This window comes from Strix aluco, chromosome 3 (genome assembly GCF_031877795.1).
Source record: "Strix aluco isolate bStrAlu1 chromosome 3, bStrAlu1.hap1, whole genome shotgun sequence".
Lineage (NCBI taxonomy): Eukaryota > Metazoa > Chordata > Aves > Strigiformes > Strigidae > Strix > Strix aluco.
This window is the reverse complement of record NC_133933.1, coordinates 21,817,245-21,826,432: the sequence shown is the minus strand read 5'-3', so window position 1 is coordinate 21,826,432 and position 9,188 is coordinate 21,817,245.

Genomic DNA, 9,188 nt, shown 5'->3' with positions numbered 1-9,188 from the left:
GCTACTAGGGCTATTTGGATATTGTAGGCAGTGGATCGAAGGGTACAGTGGAAAGGTAAAGTTTTTATACACCAAAATAACTAAAGATGGATTATTAAAATGGACTCAGGAAGATGACCAACGGTTAAAAGAACTAAAAACTGAATTAGTAAATGCTCCCGTTCTGAGCTTGCCCGACCTAAAAAGACCATTCTTCTTATTTGTCAACATAGAGGAAGGAACTGCATTTGGAGTATTAGCCCAGGAATGGGCAGGAAAGAAGAAACCAGTAGCATATATTTCAAAATTACTGGACCCCGTAAGTCGAGGATGGCCTACGTGCCTACAAGTCGTGGTGGCAGCCGCTTTGTCAATTGAGGAAGCACATAAAATAACTTTTGGTAGTGAGTTAAAGGTACTATCACCCCATAATATCAGAGGTGTGTTACAACAAAAAGCAGAAAAATGGATAACCAATGCTAGACTGGTAAAATATGAGGCAATCCTTATTGCATCTCCCCACCTGACCCTTGAAACAACATCGTTACAAAATCCAGCCCAATTTTTGTATGGAGAACCTAGTCAAAATCGTTTTCATGATTGCCTCCGTAACATTGAGGAACAAACTAAGATAAGACCAGATTTGGAAGAAGAAGAATTAGGGAAAGGAGAAAAGTTATTTGTAGATGGATCCTATCGGGTGGTAGAAGGAAAAAGAAAATCAGGATATGCCATAATTGATGGAAAAACTTTTAAGGTGATAGAATCAGGACCCTTGAGTCCCAGCTGGTCAGCACAGGCATGTGAATTATATGCAGTATTCAAGGCTTTACAATTACTAAAAGGAAAAGTGGGAACTATATACACCGATTCTAGATATGCCTTCGGAGTAGTACATACCTTTGGGAAAATATGGGAAGAGAGAGGCCTAATCAATTCTCGGGGGAAGGACCTAGTACATCAGGAGTTAATATTACAAATTTTACAAGCGATAGGAGGGCCCAGCGAAATTACGGTAGTACACTTAAAGGGACACCAGAGGGGGCTAAATCCTTTACTACGGGGGAATAACCTTGCTGATCAAGAGGCAAAGAGAGCAGAGCTATTAGCACTGCACTTGGATGATCCGATAGAAGCCAGACAGCGGTGTGTTAATTGTGGAAATAATTACCTCCCCTGTTATGCTTGCTGGGACGATTTCGGAGTAGACGGCATAGAATGTGTATGTGAAAGACCAGGTTTTAAGTGGTGCTTTTTCCATGGAAAATCCTATGAAATTTTAAGCTTTACTGTTCAAGAACAAGCAAAATTAAATCAAATGGGGATTGAACAGAAAGCTAATGGAAAATGGGAACTCCCGGATGGCCAAGAAGTTCTCCCAAAACCCATAGCTACCAAGATAATACAGCAATTCCATAAAAACACTCATTGGGGAACGCAGGCATTAGTGGATCAATTTGCAACTAAATACATGTGCATTGGGATATATGATATAGCCAAACGAGTGATAGGAGAATGTCTCCTTTGTCAAAAAGTAAATAAACATCAAATAAGAAAACAAGTATATGGGGGGCGAGAATTGGCTCATAGACCTTTTGCAAGAATACAAATAGACTTCACCGAATTACCAAAGGTGGGGAGGTATAAATACTTATTAGTAATTATAAATCATTTAACCCAATTTATAGAAGCCTTTCCCACAGCTCGAGCCACAGCTCACACGGTAACAAGGATATTACTTGAAGAAATTATACCTCGGTATGGAGCAATAGAAGCAATAGACTCAGATAGGGGTCCACACTTTGTATCCAGAGTAGCCAGAGAGACTTTGGCTGCCCTAGGTACCCAGTGGCAATACCACACCCCATGGCACCCACAGAGCTCAGGAAAAGTTGAACGTATGAACGGAGAAATAAAAAAGCAGCTTACCAAGTTAATGTTGGAAACCAAAATGTCATGGGTAAAATGTCTCCCCTTAGCTTTGTTAAACATCAGGACCCAGCCCCGGACCGATGTAGGGATCTCTCCCTTTGAAATGCTATATGGGATGCCCTATGATTTGGAGATACCCCCAGATCACCCCCAACTCAAAGAATTAAGAATAAAATCCTACTTGATACAACTAATGGCAAGGAGAAAACAATTGCAGGCCCGGGGGATGGTAGTACAAAGGCCTCCCTTAGATATAGCAATGCATCGAATTCAACCAGGAGATAAAGTATTAATTAAATCATGGAAAGAATCCTCTTTGACTCCCCACTGGGAAGGACCCTATGTCGTTCTTATCACTACAGAGACTGCTGTTCGGACTGCTGAGAAAGGGTGGACACATGCAAGCCGTGTGAAAGGACCCATACAAGATCCTTCCTGGAAGGTGACCAGCTCTCCCGCAGATCTACGAGTCACCCTTCGAAAGACCTGAATGAACACTGTAAACATCACAGTACAGGATTTCCCAAAAGGACTCGATGAGTGAGACCTTAATATTTTGCCCAATTGAAACCTGTATTTATTTCCGTTTGTATACGTAGAGTGTAACATATGTAAAGAAGGTTGGTGGGTCCACAACACATTTGGGGTAAATCTCCGATCTAGTTGTAACCAGTGTTACCTACAGGAACAGAGACTAACCAATCAGACCTTAAAAATTGGAGTAAAAACGGGGAAAATAATTGAAGACTCCAAAACTTGGTAGGAAATATTTACGAGGGGAATAAATCCCGAAAGGGAGTGCACTCACCCTAACTGGCCCACAGAATACCAACCTCGGATTCTAAGAGCAGTCTGCAGAAAGCAGATCCCTTGGATTCCCTGTCAGGGGCCTGAGGTTAAAGCTAAGAATTGGGAGGCCTATATATATCTCGGAGTAGAGGTAAACGTACCCCTGAAGAATACGACTGCTGCCGAGAAGATGGCACACCCTGCTGCTCTAAGCAACAGAGTAGGCAGAGGAGGCAGAGACGTACAAAGGTGGGAAAAGACTCTCTACCCTACTCTAAAGGGAAAGAGACCCCTGAGAAATAAAGGCCAGAAAAGAGTGCAGAGCACACTGACACCAAAGAAACAAGGTCCCCCTTATATAAAAACTATGAAAACTTTCAGAGTCCTACCAACCTTCTATTGGATTTATTGGACTATCTGGATAACAAAGAAATGGAGTTTCCACCCTTCTCAATACATTCTGAGCGTACTACTCATAATACATATGCCACAAGCATGGGCTGGACTGAACCACCAGCCCCATCAACCTTTTGAATGGACCTTAACTATTGAAGGGGGTAACCAGAAGCAAATACAGACTATAATAACGTCAGGGGCACCATCATTTATGAGTCCCCTGTGTACCCTAATACCCGTAATACCTTGTATACAGGACACAGGATTTTATATCTGTCCCGGTTCCAGTCCAGGAAGAAACTATTGTAGCTATCCTGACCACTATTATTGTGGCCATTGGGGATGTGAAACTATAGCCTCAGACTGGGAACCACAAATTAAGGACAAATTTTTGAAATCAGGATGGGTACCATGTCCAAAACACAATAAAAAGAGAACAGTAGCGAGAGGTAATCGAGTTGGAGTTTCCGCGCTCCCTGAACACTGCACAGACATTTATTTAAATGTAACCAATCCCCAAGATCCTAGTTGGCTTGTGGGAAAAAGTTGGGGAATCCGACTTTATGAGTCGGGACGGGATAGGGGCAGTTTTATTCAAATAAAAAAAGAAACCAGTCCCGAATGATCCAATACAGGTGGGGCCCAATCTGATATTAACTGATGAATTGACTAAGAGAATAGAGGAAATCACAACAACAATTCCAAAGATAAATAATAGCCTAATTCCAAAGATGAATAGTAACCTGATCACCCAAATTCCTAACAAAAATCTTGGGGATACTTCCCTCTGGAAACTGATGCAAGCTAGCTATCTAGTATTGAACAAAACTAACCCAAACCTCACTGAACATTGTTGGCTGTGTTATGGAATAAACCCACCCTTTTATGAAGCTGTAGGAGTAACGAAAAAACCCAGACGTGTGAATGGCACTAACCCAGCGCAGTGTATATGGGGCACAGAGAAACAAGGAATTACATTGACCCAAGTAACAGGAAAGGGCCTGTGTGTAGGAAAAGTTCCAGAAAACAAGAAACAATTATGTACCAATAACGATAGGAAGAAATCAAAGGGACCTGAAAGACCTGCAAGGTGGCTATTACCTGCTAATGGCACCAAGTGGGTCTGTTCTACTATAGGAGTTAGACCCTGCCTGTCAGAACATTTCAATGAATCCTCAGACTATTGTATTCAGGTAGCTATTGTCCCTAAAATCTTTTACCACCCCGAAGAGTTTGTCTTCAATTCACAAATCACCCAGGAACACCATCTGTCTAAACGAGAACCCTTTACAGCACTAACAGTAGCTACTCTAATGATTTTGGGAGGTGAGGGAGTAGGCACTGGAGTAGCCTCATTAGTACAACAAAGCAAAGAATTTAAGGCATTAAGAATAGCTGTAGATGAGGACCTACTAAGAATTGAGCCATCAATAACTGCTTTAGAAAAATCAGTCAGATCCTTATCAGAAGTAGTACTACAAAACAGAAGGGGGTTAGACTTAATGTTTTTACAACAGGGAGGATTACGCGCTGCACTCGGAGAAGAATGTTGTGTATATTCACTGGAATAGTGAGAGATACCATGACCAAGTTACGGGAAGGACTAGAGAAAAGAAAGAAAGAACGGGAAATGCAACAGAGTTGGTATGAATCCTGGTTTAACCGTTCACCGTGGCTCACCACCCTGCTATCTACGATAGCTGGACCCCTAATCTTGGTAATTTTAGGTTTGACTTTCGGCCCTTGTATTTTCAATAAGATATTAGAGATTGTAAAGAACAGGTTAGAAGCGACCCATCTAATGCTTATCAAAGCCAAATATGAACCACTAGACAACAACCCTGAATTAGAAGGAACCTTCATTTTAAGCCAAGAATTACGACGATTTGATGAACAAAATGATAAAAAGAAAAAGGGGGGATTGTGATAGATAGTAAACTATTTGTTCATCAAATTCAGTTAAAAACAATGGATAAGTAAATCACCACATGAGCTATGTAAAGCTAATATTGCTATATTGTGTAAAACTGACCGACTAACAGCAAGCGCTTAGCTGAACTAACATCATATATCAAGGCTGTGTAGGGGGTAGGCAGAAGACATAGTGGTGCGTCCTTCTCAGAGCTTGAACAGAGACATGTAGAGACAAGAGGCATGCAGAGACATGTCAGAGAACTACGGAGGCTGCGCAGAACCTTGGGGTGAAAAGTTCAATGGCGAGGAAGAGGAGATACTTCATCTCTGCGACCTACTCAGGACTCTGCGACCACCGCCCAGAACTGTTGAAGTTTACTGCGCAGGCGCAAGTAGGAGGAAATCTCATTAAAATACGAAGCGGGGGTAGGCGGGGATGGGTTATGAATATGTATGAGAGTCTCATTAATATACATCACTTTGTAACACATAAGCAAGATGAAACAATTTCGGAAGTGCGCGCCGTTGGTGGAGTTGAACTCCCCGGCCGCCCAGCGCTGTTTTGCTTATTGCCGCTTGCTAAAATAAATAATTGGAATTTTTATTGGCCTTGTCTCACATCAATTTGAGAATTCACTTATAACACAGGTAATAAAGCTCTCAAGTTTTAAAGCAAAACACCATCTATTGACACAGATATTTGTTTAGAAAAACAAGCTTTGGTTGAAATGTTTGTGAATAAATTAGCTGACAAATAGAGCTCATTTTGCTATCTACAAACCAATACTGACTTTTATGCAGAAATTGATTATTAGAAAATATTTTCCAAATAGCTCACAGAAGCAACATTCAGCTGAGTAATTATTCTTGGAACAATTTGCCACACTACTGCCTCTGCGCTCGGGTACATGCGCAAGTGGGTGCCCAAGCCATATGGCATTGTTTCTGCTTCCCAAGTAATTGAAGCGGGCAAAAAACAGAAACAAAATGAACCCTAAATTACAGCTGCTTTTCAGTTTGAATTTTGAACAAGCAATTATATGTACTAAAATTCTCGAATCTTTGCCGTTTCTGAATATTTCACTGAACAAACCAGTAGCTAAGCAAAAAAGCTCCTGCAATGACAACCACAGCACAGCTTTTCACAGAAGATATCACAACATGATCGTGCATTTTATTCATAAAAACACAAACCAACCTTTCTTTGACCCATTCAGCCTGCTGTATTAGTTTTTCATCATAGGACTCTTGGTGAGTCTGAAGTTCTGGACAAAGTAGTCATTTGCTGCAAAAGAAGGTATAGCTGTGTTAAAGTATAAGTTTTTTCTGCGTGTGTCCTACTAGACAGATATTCAGGGGCTCTGCAACTGCTTGGATAACACTGGAGAAGGCATTTCTGTTTCCCGCGCCCCCAGTGTCCGGAAGGACATAAGACCACACAGTTCCACAGCCCCAAATCTCCACCAGCTTCCCCTGGCACCCAGCCCACCCCCTGCTACCTCCACAGGGAAACTTTTCTGCTCACAAGCCCCAAACAACTGCGTATCTCAGCAGTAGAGCTGAAGGAGTAAATCGACGCCTGTCCATTATTGCATTATTTGGGTTTTGCTTTGACATATTAGGAGGCTTACATGAAGATAGACCAGATCCTGAATAGGAGGCAGCATCACCATATGACCCATCCACTATATTTTGAGGAAGGGAGTGAGAGAAGAGCAAGAACCACCATGCAGGAGTGTGGTTTGCCTGCTCATCACAAAACCTTTATAACACATCTAACATACCAGCAGTCTCCTGACCAAAAACTGCAAAACCTCTAGACTCCTGCCTGGCACTTAAATAGTTAAATATATTTCAGTGCAAAAGCCCCTATCTCCTCTTTCCAAGTAGGAGTCAATGTCTTATCCTCTTTTCACATCTGGCCATCACTTCATTTATTTTTTTTAAGCTGTCTAATTAAGAGCTTATATAAAGTTGATTTAAAGAGAGGCTGCACTCTGGATGACTCCACTGAGAGCGAGGTAAAAGAGCCTTGACAGGTCGGGGTTGGCTTCATTTGCTTTGTTTCCTCGAATATCTGAAGTTTCAAGGAGGGGTCCTAGGGAGTGCAAAGGATCTGAACAGAGGTGTGACTTGGAAACCAGATCCCTTGGGGATCTTCAGTTCTTGTCTACTTCCTAAATTTCCCAACAGCTCACATGAAGCACTCTGAAGCAGAGATCAGGGCTGGGTTTATGCCCTCTGTTAGGATGAAATAGCCTATCTGCCCACAGCAGGGCTCTCCTGCCTTGCTCCAAAAATACCAAGGCCAGGACTGGCAGAGATGGGACAGTTCCCTCCCACACAAAGAAGGGTGAATACAGTACCAGGCCCTTGTTTCATCACAAGACAGCCTAAACTGCAACTTGGCATATAGCTTGATAGCCATGTCGATAATTTTCACGTGCAATTTTCAAATGTCTACATGCTGATGTTCCCAGTAATCAGGAATTTTCTAAGAATTAGTTGTGCATCCTAGATTTTTCCTTCTTTTCTCCCTTTCCATGTCCTCCTCCTCCACCCTCTCTCCAACGGCATGCTGTGCTTTTGCTTGCTTCTTCTTAACCAAGGTCATTGAGATAGTTGTTTTGCGACAGAGAAGCCATTAGCAGAAGTAATTGAAAGGATGAACCAAAAAAACCTTTTGTTTTTTTAAATGACTTCCCATAGCATGCAGGGAGACCAAAAGCAAAACATCCATACTCCAAGTCCTTACACAGCAGAACCTTGAATAGGCACAGGTATGCATCCCACATGGGCAGTTCCTATTCCCCTACCAAACTTCCGAGAATCAGGTGAAACACTGAAATATTTAGCAAGAGAAGCACCTCTGTCACCAAGTCCTGGAGTAGTACTAAGTCCCTTTGGAAGTAGGACAATAACAAGAGGGGAGGATGGGAGCCACAGCGTCTTACAGCAGGATGCATTTAGCAACAATGAGATTATGCTGTCCTCAAAGGCACAGTTCACAGGTTGACTTCCCTGCCCGGTAATCCAAGGAATTTTTGTGAAACTGGTGTGACACCCGCTGGCCATCTATGGTATTGCTCCTCATCACATTCAAAGTTTATTTACTTCCATGACCTGGAAATAAGGTCACCACACCACATGAAAAACGACAAACAAAAATCCCTTACGCTGTGCAGTGGTGCCTGGACAAACGTTGGATACGTTTGTGTCCCTATAAATGGGACACAATACTGGTTAGGCAAATAAAAACAAAAGTACGCCTCAGAGTTTCCACCCCATTGATTTGTTGACTGCTCAACCACGGAGGCTTGCTCTGGGCACACCTTGGACTCTTTACACAAACCCTCATCCAACCTCTGCTGCTCCGAATGGGCAGCTACTCTGTCCTCCTCACTATCCACTGCTCCAAAACTACCAGGATTAGAGCTGCAAGGGAGGACCTGCCCCATCTCCAGCCTCTTTCTCCAGGCGATGCTGCATCTTTGAAAGCTGAAGAAACGAACAGCTTAGTCTTAGCTTTGCAGATAAATAGTCGTAAGGATTAGAAAATGCACAGAACTGTCAGTTATCAGGCTCTAAATTGAGGGAAATTTTTGGAACAACCAGCCCAACTGCTCACAGCTGTCATACCCAAATGGTTTCACACAGAACAGCTGCTTGAAGATGATGCAGGCAGAGGGCTCAGAGGACAGTGTGGCCCGGCTGTCCTAACACCAGCGTAGGACACCAGAACTCATACCTCTGCTACCAGTTTGTTGTCCGATATTGAAACAGATTTGCAGAATCTCTGTCGGTGAGACAGAAGAATGAACAAAACATTCCTGAAATGCCCCTCCTCTTCCTGCTGCCAGTTTCTCCCACAGCTCCACTCCTGCAAGAGGTTTGTGGTTGCACCGAAAGGATGGACACATGTACTGCCCACCTTACAGGTGCAATGGGGAGCGGTGGCAAGTTTCCAGTGCCACACTCCCCATACCCAAGAAGTGCCAACAAGATACTCAGCCTGCTCTTTGACCCCAACCCAGGGCTCCTGCCTCAACTTCTGGAAAGGCAGAGACACAGATACAGGTAGGACCTTGCACAACCAAAACACAGCTACTTCTGGTGTTACTCCACACCCCAAAAGCTCAGCAGACCAGCACTCACCTGAGATGCAACAGACCTTCATT